Source organism: Panthera pardus, unplaced genomic scaffold (assembly GCF_024362965.1).
Source record: "Panthera pardus isolate Hobbes unplaced genomic scaffold, ASM2436296v1 HiC_scaffold_19, whole genome shotgun sequence".
In the NCBI taxonomy this organism is placed as follows: Eukaryota; Metazoa; Chordata; class Mammalia; order Carnivora; family Felidae; genus Panthera; species Panthera pardus.
The window spans coordinates 19,770,550-19,785,247 of NW_026526754.1; the positions used below are offsets into that span (position 1 = coordinate 19,770,550).

The following is a 14,698-nucleotide window of genomic DNA, read 5'->3' on the forward strand; positions in this document are numbered from 1 at the left end:
ATCATAAAGGCAAGGCCTTGATGATAGGATCAATATCCTTATTAGAAGAAATACCAGAGGGTTCTCTCTCTCTCTCTCTCTCTCCATCTCTCTGCCATACAAGGATGTTGTGAGGCCAGCAAGATAGCTCTTACCAGAATGTTTCCAAGCTGGCACGCTGGTCTCTAATTTCTGGCTTCAAGAACTGTGGGGGAATGGATTTCTGTTGTTTAAGCCACCCAATCTTATGGCAGGATAGCCATAAGATGCAGGTTATCTCATAGCTGTGGTTTAGGCAATAAATGCTAAAGCTCAGTTCTCATATCTGTGAAATAGGGATAAACAAATTGACCCTAGAAGTCATTTATTCACTCAGCAGGTAGAGTGTCCAGTGTATGTCAGGCACTGTCCTAGGTGCTGGAGGTTAAACAGATCACAGAGCAAAGTTCTTGCCCTCACCAAGTTTGCATTCTATTGGGGGAAACAAATATCTAGAAATTAATGGGCCAACACGTAAGACAATGTCAGGCAATGGTAGGAACAATGAAGAAAAATACCACGATGTCTTAGATTAGGTGGTTAGCACAGCATCCCAAATAGAAGTGCTCAATAAAGAGTAGCCTTTTATACTACTCTTATTATTTGCGGTGTGATTTGCTACAGTATCTAAAGTGATCCTTTTACAATGTAAGTTAGTTGAAATCATTTCTTTGTTCAAATTTTTTTTTTGTTCAAATGTTCTAATGACATCTCATCACACTTAGAATAAAAACCACTGTCTTCACCATGATTTGCAGTACCTTGGATCTGTTGACAATGGGGCTGGATGCTTCTTTTTTTGTGGCTGTCCTATGTGTTGTAGGCTGTTAAGCAGCATCCTTAGACTCTATGCACTGGATGCCGGTAGCAACCACCCAACTGTGACAACCAAAAATGTCTCCAGATATCATTCGATGTCCCCTGGGGACAAAATCACCCCATTTGATAGCCCTGAGCTTACAGCTAGCTTGAACTACTGCTCTGATTTACTTCCCACTATTCTCTTTTTACTTACCCTTCTCTGGCCAAAATGGCTTCCTTGTTCCTCCCCCAACACTCTGTCCCTGTCTGAGAGCCTTTGTCTCTGCTCTTTCCTCCGCCTGGTGCACCCTTCCCTGGAATATCCGTTCAACTGCTCCCTGCTCAGTGTAGCTTTGCCTGACTTCCATAAAGAATATGGCATTTTCCTCCCCGGTCACTATTCTGCTTCATAACATCCATCACCACTTGACACCATATGCATTTGCTTGTTTACTGAATATGCCCCATCTTCCTCTGCAATGTAAGTTCCACAGGATAGGGACTTGGATGGCTTTAGGTACTGCTGTACCCCCGTGATCTAAAAGAGTGTGTAGCACATAGCAGGCACTTAATGAATATATGCTGAAGGAATGAATTAATGCATGAATGTATGACTCTGAGAAGGCTAGGAAAGAACGCACAGGATAGAAAAAGCAGGACATAGCTGAGATGATGAAGAAACCAGCCCAACTGGAATAAAAGTAGGTCTGAAAGTTGGGCTTGTTTGGGTATGAACAAATTCAATTATTGTTGAAATCCAGGCTGCGTACATGATCCATCACCTATCAGACAAGTAGGAGCCAGAGTAGTTTCATGAGTAAGAGAACAATGTGGTGAGGATGGAGTGGAGATTAGAAGCCTGAGTCCAACTGGAAAACAATTCAATGAGATCCAACTAGAAATTAACATGATGTTTTGTGTGTGGACAGAGGTGGCACATAGGTTTTCTCCCCTGTGCCATCTTTGCTTGGTTAGGAATGTTGGGTGAGTAGGTTCTGAGGGTGAGAGTGCTTTGATTTAACAATGTCTGTGGTGGTATTGGAAGGATGTGGCAGCAGAGGCATCAAGGGTCTGCCATCCCTGTTGGAAGAAACTACGTCAAAGGCACTGATTGTTACTGAAACAGAAAAGAGGGGAGCCCCGGTGGCTCAGTCAGTTAAGTGTCTGACTTCCACTCAGGTCATGATCTCTCGGTTCAGGAGTTTAAGCCCTGCGTTGGGCTCTGTGCCAACAGCTCAGAGCCTGGAGCCTGCTTTGGATTCTGTGTCTCCATCTTTCTCCGTCCCTCCCCAACTTGTGTGGGCACGCTCTCTCTCTCTCGCTCTTGTTCTTAAAAATAAACATTAAAACAAAAAAGAAACAGAAATCAGAGAAGTGTAAATCAGGGCTCTCTTGGATTTCTGCACGGTATTTTAGACAAATTTCGCAGGTAGTGTCTTGTATCATTATGTGTTAGGAGCTGCCAGATGAGATTTGGGCTCTATGTTGGCAAGAGTGTCATCCTGTCAGTCAAGAAACACCTTCCCTGTGAAAGAGACCCAGAGAGACATTATTAAGGCAGCACTTTGAAGATGAAACTATAGATAATGACAGGGAGGAGGAACGAAGCCACCTCAAGATAATGGGGCAATTTAGCTATGTCTCTAGGTAGTTTTCCTTTCTTTGTGTTATGTTACTCTTAAGTAAATTTACTTTTTATGTGGTAGCGTGGGGTGTTTTTTATGTAGTTGCTTAACATGTTTTTACAAGTGTAACTTTGCTTGTAACCTTCCTTGTGAAATATAGAGATGGAACCTTTAACAAAAAAATTCCACTAGCAAAACCACATGAAAACAGGAGAATGAGCAAAAGAATCCAGCCTCAAAAAAGATGAATGTATGATTCCCTTTATTTAAGGTAAAAATCAGGCACAACTGATCTATGCTGTTAGACATCAGAATAGTGGCAACCTTTGGGGTGGAGATGACTGGAAGTGGACACAGGGAGGGTTTTGGTGAGCTGGTAATGTTCTGTTTCCTGATCTGGGTGCTAACTGCATGAATGGATTCACTCTGTGAAAATTCATCAAAGTGTACACATAAAAGTAAAAAAAAAAAAAATACCTAAGAAATTTCCTCTATAATGTACATAGAAGATGGATAGTCTCAAAACAGTTATTGCCTTAAATAACTCCATCAGGTGAAACATACACTAGTTATTGATTTATAAAGATTGACCATATTCAGATGAAACATGATGAAGAGGAAAACCAAAACAAAAACAAGTGTGTGCTGTAGAATCTTATGATTCTAACTGCACCTCTGCTCTTGTTAGTTGAATGATGGTGGAAACTTTATATTCTTTGAAGATTGGTTTCCTCATCTTGAAAACAGGCATAAGAAGAGGGGTGCCTGAGTGCCTCAGTCGGTGAAGCTTCCAACCCTTGATTTCAGCTCAGGTCATGATCTCATGATTTGTGGATTCGAGCCCCACATCAGGTTCTGTGCTAACCTTGTAGAGCCTGCTTCAGATTCTCTGTATCCCTCTCTCTCTGCCCCTTCCCCACTTGCTCTCTCTCAAAAATAAACATTTAAAAACAATAAAAAATAAAATATGAATAAAAAGATATACTTTTACAGAAGCCAACTGAAAGAACTCCAAATGGCCAAAGTTGAAATAATGTGAGCAATAAAATGGTATTGGATTATAACCCAAGGTAAAAAATGAATATCCATGAGCCCATAATGATATAAATAAATGATCAAATAAATCAATAAATGAGGGAGAAAAGACAAATCTCCCATGCAGAAAAATTCCAAGTAATTTACATAGATACTTCATTCTAAAAGAAGGGAAGATAGCTGCTTACTCCTTAAGCGTGAGCTATGCACAGACTTCCTTCCCAATGGCACAGTACAGAAAGGGAAAAGAGAGTAACTTTACAGTGAAGAAACCTGAGAACATTGCTTTGCTCAGGTCACCAAGGATAACATCAACAGTCACAAGTCCTGCTGATAGTGTACTCTTCATATGATGTGATGAAAGGCACTTTATCTCTGTGATCTCCTTCCCCAAACCCATAATCCTAGGCTAATCGTGAGAAAAACATCAGACAAATTCCAGGAAGAGGGTATCCTACAACACACCTGACCAGTACTCTTTAAAACCATCAAAGATACCAAAGACAAAAAAAGGCTGAGAAACTGCCACGGCCAAGAGAAACCTAAGGAGACAGGACCACTAAATGTAATGTGGTGTTCTGGATGGGAACAGAAGAAGGACATTAAGTAAAAAGTTAAGGAAATCTGAATAAATATGGAATTTAGTGAATTGTAATGTATCCATATCGGTTCATTAATTATAGAAAATGTCACATACTAATCTAAGATGTTAATGATGCGGGGAAACTGTATGCAGGGTATGTGGGAATTCTATACAGTCTTCCTTATTTTTCTACAAATCTAACTGTTCTAGAAAATTTAAATTATTTTTTTAAAAAGACTGACTTTAATCTTGAGATCTTAGGCATGAAATAAGATAACATATAAATATAAGGCTCTCGAACCTTTGGGACCTAGTTCCCTTGGACAGGCAAAATTCCTTAGGGCCTGCCTACCACACCCATTTCTGCACCAACTTTTTGTTTCCTATATGCCCTAGGGGCAAAACAGATATTTATGGCAACCAGATCTTGACAGAATGCTGGGTTAAGAGCCATTTGTATACTCTGATTTCATATGTGAATATAAAATTTGAGAAGCCTCTAATAAGTTAGTGCATGTGAAAAAAAAATGAATGGATGAAAATGGTCATTAAAAAAGGATCTGAATTTGGTGGGGGAGGAGGAGGGATCTGTTTGTGGCCCATCAGTGCATCATTGGCTATACTTAGAGAATTTATTTTTATTTTATTTATTATTTTTTTAGGAACAGAGAGAGAGCACAAGCACGGGAGAGGGGCAGAGAGAGAGAGAGAGAGAGAGAGAATCTTAAGCAGGCTCTTGCTCACTATGGTGCTCTACATGGGGCTCAATCCCACGACCCTTGGATCATGACATGAGCCAAAATCAAGAGTTGGATGCTCACCTGACTAAGCCATCCAGGCACCCCTGGGAGATTTTTTTAAAGTTTTTTTTTTAAGCTCATTTTGAGAGAGAGGCAGAGAGAGAAGGAGAGAGAGAATCACAAGCAGGCTCCACACTGCCAGCGTGGGGCCCGATGTGGGACTTGAACCCAGAAACTGTGAGATCATTACCTGAGCCAAAAGCAAGAGTTGGACGCTCAACTGACTGAGCCACCCAGGCGCCCCTTGGAGGTTTTTTTTTTTTTAATCATTGACTCCCTAGTGCATGTCATACAGGGTGCTAGCATATGAATATGAGAAGAGTTGCCGTGCATAAATCGTCACTTCATATTCTACTAAGGGAATTTTTAAAAAAGCAATTCAATCAACAAATATGATAATGTTCGAATTGAAGAAAATGACCAAAAGGCTGAGAAAAAGAATAATATGGTGTGAGATTTGGGATGGCAGAATGGTGTGGGTTGGCTCCCCTGGGAAGCAGACTCTGAGGCAGAGGTGAGCACGCGAGGCGTTTCTTAAGGAGCATCCTAGAATGTGCACCTCCGGGGAGGAGAGAAGGAAGCAAGGTTCTCAGCCCCTCGGGGAGCTCTAGCACTGAAAGGACCCTTCATATTTCTCCCAGGTTGGGCTGTAATGACCAGACCTGTGTTTATGCTTTTGCATGGATCAATTGTTGAATGGGAGCCACACTGGGGAGGGTGGCTCTCTGTAGCTGAGACAATTGCTGGACGAGTTGACTTCTTCTTCTTTTTTAAATGTTTATTTATTTTTGAGAGAGAGAGACAGAGAGAGAGACAGAGACAGAGCATGAGCAGGGGAGAGGCAGAGAGAGAGGGAGACACAGAATCTGAAGCAGGCTCCAGGCTCCAAGGTGTCAGCCCAGAGCCCGACACAGGGCTTGAACTCACAAACTGTGAGATCATGAGCTGAACCACAGTCGGACACTCAACGGACACTCAACCGACTGAGCCACCCAAGCACCCCTCGAGGAGCTGACTTCTGAACGATGTCTGCCAACAAAACTCTGTTTCTGGGGCAAGTTTTTCCTGAAGGGAATCTGGGTGGCACATCATAGGAACATCCACCAGAAGAGCGAGGGGACGTCTACTTTAAACACAAGAGTCAGGAAGGTCTCTCTGAGGTGGTGATATTTCAGCTAAGGCCGGGAGGATGAGAAGGACGCAACAAGGCAAAAACAAAACAAAAAAGATGAGGAAGTATTACATGTGTGAAGGTCCTGAGGTAGGAAAAAATGTTGTGTGGATACCTCAGATATGAGCCATCAGGGGCCAAGCTAATATTCTTTTTCTTCCCTGAGGTACATCTTTTCTAAGTTCCTGAAAACGAACTGCAGGTTCCCTCAGCTGCTTCATGTTTCCAGCGGTGTGCTGGGGTCCACTTCTACCAGCTTTAGAGAGACGATTGTTGAATACTCAGAAATCTGGGGCGCTGATTGTTAAACCATCGACAGCTTCAAAGGTGTCTTAGCTCAGGCTTCTCTAAAAAGGCACCATAAACTGGACAGCTAATAAACAAGAGAAATGCGGGGCGCCTGGCTGGCTCAGTCAGTTGAGCATCTGACTTCGGTTTGGGTCGTGATCTCACAGTTCACGGGTTCAAGCCCCGTGTCGGGCTCTGTGCTGAGACAGCTCAGAGCCTGGAGCCTGCTTTGGATTCTGTGTCTCCCTCTCTCTCTGCCCCTTCCCTGGCTTCTGCTTTGTCGGTCTGTCTCTCTCTCAAATAAATAAATAAATAAATAAACATTAAAACAAAAATTTAAAAAACAAGAGAAATGCATTTCTCACAGTTCTGGCTCCCACGTAGTCAGGTTCCGGGGAGAATCCTTTTCCAGGTCGCTGGCTGCTGATTCTCCTTGTATCGTCCCCTGCAAGAAAGTGAGCAGACTAGCTCTGCAGTCTACAGACTAGCTTCTAAGAGCACTAATCCCATCCAAGAGGTTCCAACCTCATGAGCTAATCACCTCTCGAAGGCCCCAGCTCCTAATTCCATCACGTTGGGATTAGGGTTTCAAAATATGAATGTTGAGGAATGTCATTGCTTCTAAGCCTTTTGAGAGGACAGAACTGAAGAAAATGTGATGTTTGGAAAGGGTATTGATGCTTTTAATCCAAATTTAAGATGCCAGGGATTTTACTGAATTACTTCGATGCTGAAAATCTTGGTTCCTAATGACATTAACATAATACTTCATTTGCTTTATTCTTTTCTTTTTTAAAGCTTATTTATTTGTTATCTCTGTTCCCAACATGGGGCTCGAACTCAGGACCCCGGATCAAGAGTTGCATGCTCCACCCACTGAGCCAGCCAGGTGCCCCTTATTTGCTTTATTCTCGATATACATATGGCAGTTCAAAATAATCATAAATTACAATAATAATTATGGTAAGGCTAAGGAATACAGTTTAAAAATGTTGTCAGTCTTCACAATTTTAGTTAATAAACGACTTTATTAACTTTAGTTAAGAAGTGACAGAAGTAGAAGAATCGTTTTGTGTGTGTGTGTACGTGTGTGTATGCGTGTGTGTGTTATCTTGAATGAAATAGTGAAGGAGACAATGATCATTAATGTAGGCTAAGCCTCATGTGAAAGGTTGACGGGGAACCTTGAATTATATGGTTGGGTTGCCAGCACCTGAATTTGCTGATCGATCACCATCATTAAAAGTGCAACATGACTCATGCTTGCCCTTGTTGGTGGTGCAACAGGAGGCATCCAGCACCGCCTACGAGGCAGTCTTGGGGGGAGAAAAGTGAACCTAAATCAACTTAAGCCTCTAGATCTAACTTTACCAGAAATACAGAAGACAGAGGAGCAAATTAAAGAACAGAATAAGGAAGCAGTTTGCCAAACTTAGAATGTGGGGTATTATTTAGAATAAATAATAATAATAATAAATAATAAATAATAATTATTTAGGATAAATGCCACGGTTTCCTCAACAAATAAATGGGACGAAAAAGGGAATAGAATCCTGTAGAAGAGATGACACTTCAGAGACATGAAGACCAAATGTGATGAGTGGAACTTGTTTGCGCCTTGAGTCAAACCGACTGTAAAAAGACATTTTGGAAATGAACGGGGAAAGAGGAGTACATCCTAGGTATTAGATGACAGTGAACAAGAATTGTTGGGGCATCGGGGTGGCTCAGCTGGTTAAGCTACTCACTTTGGCTCAGGTTATGATCTCACAGTTTGTGGGTTCAGAGACTGACCCTGCTTTGGATTCCGTGTCTCGCTCTTTGCCCCTCCCCCACTCAAGCTCCATCTGTGTGTCTCTCTCTCTCAAAAATAAATAAACATAAAAAAGGAATTGTTACTTTTTGCAAGCTTACAAAGACCATATAGTTATATTTGAAAATATATCCTTGCCTTTTGGTGGCGTATACTGACATAATTATAGGTTTATGGATAACATGATATTAAGGGTGGGATTTGCTTTAAAATGTAGGCGAAAAAGGGGTGCCTGGCTGGCTCAGTCAGAAAAGCGTGTGACTCTTGATCTCAAGGTCGTAAGTTCGAGCTCCATGTTGGGTGGAGAGATTACTTAAATAAATAAATAAGTTTTTTTTTTTTTTTTAAATGCAGAGAAAAGGGGAAAACTATTGGGGGAGGAAATAAATAAAACAGAATATTGATAATTTTTGTGGATGGAAGATGGGTACATAGTCCATCATACAAGGTTTTCTTGTAGGGAATAGTTTTTTAAAAATTCAAATGGCAAGGAATGGCGAAAGGGACATGCATAAGCATTCCAGGCAGAATGTCCGATGTAATCAAAGATGTGGGTGAGGAGACACCAAGGATGTTCTAGGTGTGGTTCCGTGTGGCATTCAGGATGCAAGCAGAGGGAGAGGGGGAGATAAACTTGGAAATGTAGATTGGAATCAGATGGTACAGCCTTTGCTGCTGAACTGAAGAACCTGAATTTTAGCTTGTGGTCAGTGGAAATGTCTAAGGCTGGAGGCAGAGGAAGGGTAGGCTCAGGGACAGAACTGGGCTCTGAGGTGCAGACATACGGCAGGGCAGGGGCTGGCAGGGGCTGGCAGGCTGGAGAGGAGGAGCAGTGAGTCCAGGAAACCAGTACAGAGTGGGGCGAAGAGAAAGGTGACGGTGCCTGATGCTTCCACGTAATCAGTGGGCGTTTTGTCATTAGGCAAATATTTACAGAGCAACTACAACATGCCAAGCACTGTTTCGGGCACAGGAGGTAGAATCGTGGACTAGATAGCACCAGAGTCCCGGCCTGATGGAGGGGACCTAGTTCTTTCTCTCTCCTGCCAGTATTCTTCTCCGATGGAATATTTACTAAACAAGGGATTTGGGGTTCCCTATAAATATTACCTATGGCCTATAGTTCCCAGAGCTTTCTATTTATAACATTCACCACTCTGTATTGTAATAATTTACCTAATGTCTGTCTTCCTCCTAGCTAGAGTTTCTCAACCTTAACACTACTGCTATTTGGAGCCAGATAACTCTTCGTGGTGGAGTTTGCCCTGTGGGCTACAGGATGTCAAGTAACATCCCCACATCTACCCATTGGATCATCAGAGTTGTGACAAAAAAAAAAAAAAAAAAAAGCCTTCGCATATTACCCAGTATCCAGGGGAGCAAAGTCACCCTGGTTGAGATCCCCGCCTTAGATCAGTGTTTCTCAACCGTGACTGCAAATGGGAATCACCTGGAGAGCTTTAGAAACTGTTGCCAGCATTTAGTCCCATCTCAGGCCAACTAAATTAAGACTGTCTGGGCATGTGGCCTGGGCACTGATTTTTTTAAAGTGTCCCAGGGATTTCAGTGGGACTCAGGATTAAGGCAGTATGCACCATGAAGGTGGGGAGAGGTCTCTCTTTGATGGTGGTGTTTCTAGGACTTATCCCAGGGATTCCTAGATGGATGATGCCTGCACAAATGAATGAATGTGGAGATAGGAAGACACGTCCGAAGTTAAAAGTGGCATTTAGGTAAAGCCAGCGCCCTACCTCTTTTTATGGTCATGGATACCAACTGTTGGCTCATCTCTCCCTATTTTCTTTCTTTTTGAGAAGGTGGGCATTTAGTGGATTAGAGAAAAAAACCCAAAAAGCACTCTCCAAATCTCTGCAAAGACACCCTTAGAGGAAATGGGGCTGGGAAGTCTTGGCTGAGTCCCCTAGTACTGTCAACAGGGAGTTTCCCCCGCCCTAATCTGGGTACTCAGCCAGAGTACCCAAGACTCAAAGAGGAGTCTTTCTAATGGTGTCTGGGCTTGGCCAAGGATTTCTGAAATTCTGATCATTTCAGCTGACCACACATCTTCCCCATCAGCATGGGTTTCAGGGATGTCAGTACTGAGACTCATGTCCATTGTTTCTTAACCAGAATAACCTGAATAGATGTAATATGAAATTTTGGACAATTATGATGCCATTTCCTACTGCACCCCAACCTTGGTGGCCATCTGATGGCAGGCTGACCTGGGTTTACCTGGATTTTTTCATCATGAGGTGCAGAAAAGGAGATATGGAGATGGCTGTCAAAATCTTAGGATGGAAGGCAAGGGGACTGAATGGAGGTGAGGATCAGGAGAAGGCACTGGTCTTGTGTAACTGGAAGGAGAGTGATGTCATTTAGGAGAATAAGGAATTCTAGAAGGTGAAGCCATAGGTGATGAATTTGGGGTGGCCACAGGGGAAGTTCAGGAGAGACATCAGGACTGGACTGTAGTCTGGGAGTCTAGCCCTTGCCCAAGCCCAGCAGAGTCACTTTTGCTTATTTTGCAGCCAGTCTAGGAGCTGTTCCCTCATGCACCACTTGAGAACAAATTGTTGCATTTCCCCTTCTGGATGAGCAGTTGGTGCTGTTGCACGGATGATAGGAATCCATCCTCTGGGAAGAGAGGTGGCACCAGTGATGGAGACCCTTCTCTGGCAGACAGCTCTCATTGGTGTCCCCACTTTGTGCATCCTCCCCGCCCATCTTCTGCCCAAGGTGCTCAAAGAGACAGCGACTCATAGAAGGAAAAGAACGTGCCTTAGAAAGAGCAAATCTGGGTTCAAAAGACAACTCTAGCATATCCCAGATGTGTGGCCTTGAACAAGTATTGAATGTTTTGGCATCTCAGTTGGCCATCTTAAGAGAGGAATAGCAGGGGCGCTTGGGTGGCTCAGTCAGTTGAGCATCTGACTCTTGATTTTGGCACAGGTCAAGATCTCAAAGTTTTGTGAGTTCGAGCTCCACGTCGGACTCTGCGCTGGTGGAGCAGAGCCTGCTTGGGATTCTCCCTCTCTCTCTGCCCCTCCCCTGCTCATGCGGTCTCTGTTCCCCATCTCTGTCTCTCTCAAAATAAATAAATAAACTTAAAAAAAAAGATGACAATAGCATGGCATAATTATTCATAAAGATTCTATTTCAGGGAAAGAAATGCATTTATTTCCATTACAGAATGGACTTTTCCCGGGGCCACACCACCCAACAGTTACTACCTTGAGAATACCACTGGCAAAGGAGGTGGTGTTGGTGGTGCAGTGGCAAGTATTTGCTCTTCCTGGGTTAAGAGCTGAGCCTTAAATGACCCTCAGGGAAGCCTTAAGTGCACTAGAGTTTTATTTTGTTTATCTACCATTTTATCAACCCTAATATATTTTATAGGGAACAGGCAGTGACAACACGACGGTGGCAATCTGATGGATTGCTTCAGCCTTAAGCAAGGGAGGAGACAGTCATTTCCTCCTCGGTTTTGCACAGGTTTCAAGATAAGCATCTCTGGGCCCAGATGACTTTTGTAAGTGGGACAAAGTACATCAGGGGTCTTGGAGGCTCACAAGGCTACAGGAGTGGGGCAGGTATCATTAGGAATGCCGGGAGTGCATAGAGGAGGGCACTTGTTGGGATGAGCACTGGGTGTTGTATGTTAGCCAATTTGACGATAAATTTTATTTAAAATAAATAAATAAACAAGTAAGTAAGTAAATAAGTAAGTAAATGAATGAATGAATAAAGAAATAAAAAGGAATTCTGGAAGTGGCACATGCCCACCATGGAGCCCTGCTCTGAGAGTGTGACCCATGGCAGGGAGCATAGGGACCCTCAGTTTCAAGTCAGGGGCTCCTTGTTGGAACGCAGGCCTGCAGTTGGCTTATCACCCGGTTAACCAAGAGAAACCATTGACCTGGATTCTCAGGTGAACTCCCCTGATTCTAGGTGTTAGTTTAGATTTCTACAAAACACCCTGTGCAAGCAAAACACCTATCAGACCATGCTCTTATTGATACATAGCAGATCTTCAGTTTGTGTTTGTGCGTGCCACTGTTAGAAGTGAAATCCACTGTGAGAAAAGCCCTCAATACCTCCGAAGATGCCTATACCCCTAAGAAGCCCTGCTTGTGGCTGCTGTTGGTCCAAGAGATCATTGGCAACGGGAGGACTTGGAGGGGCCTTAGGGACAGGGTGTGGGAGAGATGGGACCCTGGCAGAAAGTAGAGCCGATGACCCAAGATAAGAGCTGAACTGACAATTCTTTTGGTTCCAGGAACTAGAAGCAGCCAATGAAAGTAGTAGCAGGGTTGAAGAACACAGCTGCCATTTACTTAACAAACACCTGAATAGTAAATGCCATGTGCCAGGCCTTGTGCCAATTACTTTAATTAATCAAACCATTTTAATCCTTCTAACAACCCTAGGAAGCAGGTGCTAGTATCGCCCTACATTACAGATGAGGAAACTGAGGCACAGAGGGGTTGATGGGCCAAAGTCACATGAATGACTTTGGTAAGTGGCAGAGCCAGGATTTGAACTCAAGTCTCCTAGCTCTCTGGAGCTCAGACCATTTCTCCATGCTGCATTTGTTAAATTAATTAATTAATTAATCAATTATTTTTTTTATTAAAAATTTTTTTATTGTTTTTTGAGACAGAGAGACAGACAGACAGAGTATGAGCAGGGGAGGGGCAGAGAGAGAGGACGTCACAGAATCCGAAGCAGGCTCCAGGCTCTGAGCTGTCAGCACAGAGCCCAATGCAGAGCTCGAACTCATGAAACGTGAGATCATGATCTGAGCAGAAGTTGGATGCTTAACTGACTGAGCCACCCAGGCATCCCTATTTTTAGTTTTTAAAGTTTATTTATTTTGAGAGAGACAGGGACAGCGCAAGTGGGGGAGGGGCAGGGATAGAGAGAGAGGGAGAGAGAGAATTCCAAGCAGGCTCCACACTGCCAGCACAGAGCCTGATGAAGGGTTTGAACCCACGAACCAGGAAATCATGACCTAAGCCGAAACCAAGAGTCAGAAGCTTAACTGACTCAGCTACCCAGGCATCCCTCTCTGTTGCATTTTAATAGGGAGAATTTCATCTCATTATGAAAAATAATGGTTTGTGGTTTTGAAGACAACATAGAAATGTATAAAAATGGTTTACCTAATATTAATTTAAAAATTAGTTGTCAAATTATATGTGTGCTATAACTGGAATTGTTAAAGAACAATGTGCAGAAAGAAGTCTAGAAGAAAAAACATGAAGCCTATAAAAGTTGTGCTACATTGATAAGATAAATAGGGATTTCTTCTTTTACTTCCCCATTGTTGATTTAAAAAAATTTTTTTTACATTTATTTATTTTTGAGAGACAGAGAGAGACAGAGCACAAGTTGGGGAGAGGCAGAGATGAAAGGAGACACAGAATCCAAAGCGGGCTCCAGGTTCCGAGCTGTCAGCACAGAGCCCGATGTGGGGCTCGAACTCACCAACCGTGAGATCATGACCTGAGCCGAGGTCAGACGCCTAACCGACTGAGCCACCCAGGCGCCCCCTGCGTTGTTGATCTTAAAGTTTCATTACTTGTAGGATGTTTGGATAATGACTAGAAATTTACAGGCTTACACATTCTTCCCTCTTCGTCCCTCTTTCTGAATGTAGCTTCCAAGGGGGGCACCTGCGTGGCACAGTCAGTTAAGCGTCCGACCTCGGCTCAGGTCATGATCTCACGGTCCGTGGGTTTGAGCCCCGCATCAGACTCTGTGCTGACAGCTCGGAGCCTGGAGCCTGCTTCGGATTCTGTGTCTCCCTCTCTCTCCCTCTGTCTCTCTCTCTCTGTGCCCCTCCCCAGCTCGTGTTCTCTCCCTCAAAACTAAACGGACATTAAAAGAATTAAAGGAAAAAAAAAAAAGACTTGAATGTCGCTTCCAAGGGACCAGCTTGTATCCAAGAGCACATGCAGTCTCACCTTTACAGGGTGGTGTGTTACATTCAAGGGACATGGTCCTAAAGAACTTCTGAACTTCACAACTTACCTAATTTAAGATTTGAACAAACGTTGGACCAGCTAATCCAGCACTCTCGAGTAGCAATGGGATAAATCTAGTTCCCATGAGCCCACCAGCTTTGAGACTACACAATTGTTAACTCTTTTGAATTAAAGGGATTCATACTGTTTCCATTTTGCACATAAAGGGAGACTTTATTAATATTTTTAGAATGAATCCGTATTTCAAACTCACTCCTATCTTGTACAGATTTCGTTTCAATGCTCATTACTTGCTCCAAGTTGATATATTTCTAGGCTACTAGAGATGGAATGATCTCAAAGGGCATAGCTTAAACCCGACTCCAGCATGTTATCCACCCTCTACCAGGGATGGATGTCCAACTCAACAAATGTTTTGTTGAGTACTTACTTTGAGTCAGGTACTATCAACATGAGTGACAGGATTCTCTGTTCTGAAAGCATTCACATTCCAATGCCTTCTTAAATGCCCATTTAGTCAACACATGCTTTTTACTGACCATCTTCTTTGTGCTAAATCCTATGTGCTAAAGGA

At 43.0% G+C, this 14,698-nt stretch overlaps 2 protein-coding genes across 2 annotated transcripts in view; one reads left to right on the plus strand and one right to left on the minus strand.

Annotated features, from left to right (window-relative positions):
* The window catches only part of SDR42E1 (short chain dehydrogenase/reductase family 42E, member 1), a 58,914-nt gene extending 52,158 nt beyond the window's left edge, over positions 1–6,756 (minus strand). Inside the window, exon 1 of the mRNA XM_053906701.1 lies at positions 6,687–6,756. The gene's annotated coding sequence lies outside the window, so the exon portion shown is untranslated. The remainder of the gene's footprint in view (positions 1–6,686) is intronic.
* HSD17B2 (hydroxysteroid 17-beta dehydrogenase 2) overlaps positions 1–14,698 on the plus strand; it is a 90,018-nt gene that overhangs the window by 24,461 nt on the left and 50,859 nt on the right. The gene's annotated exons all lie outside the window — the stretch shown is intronic.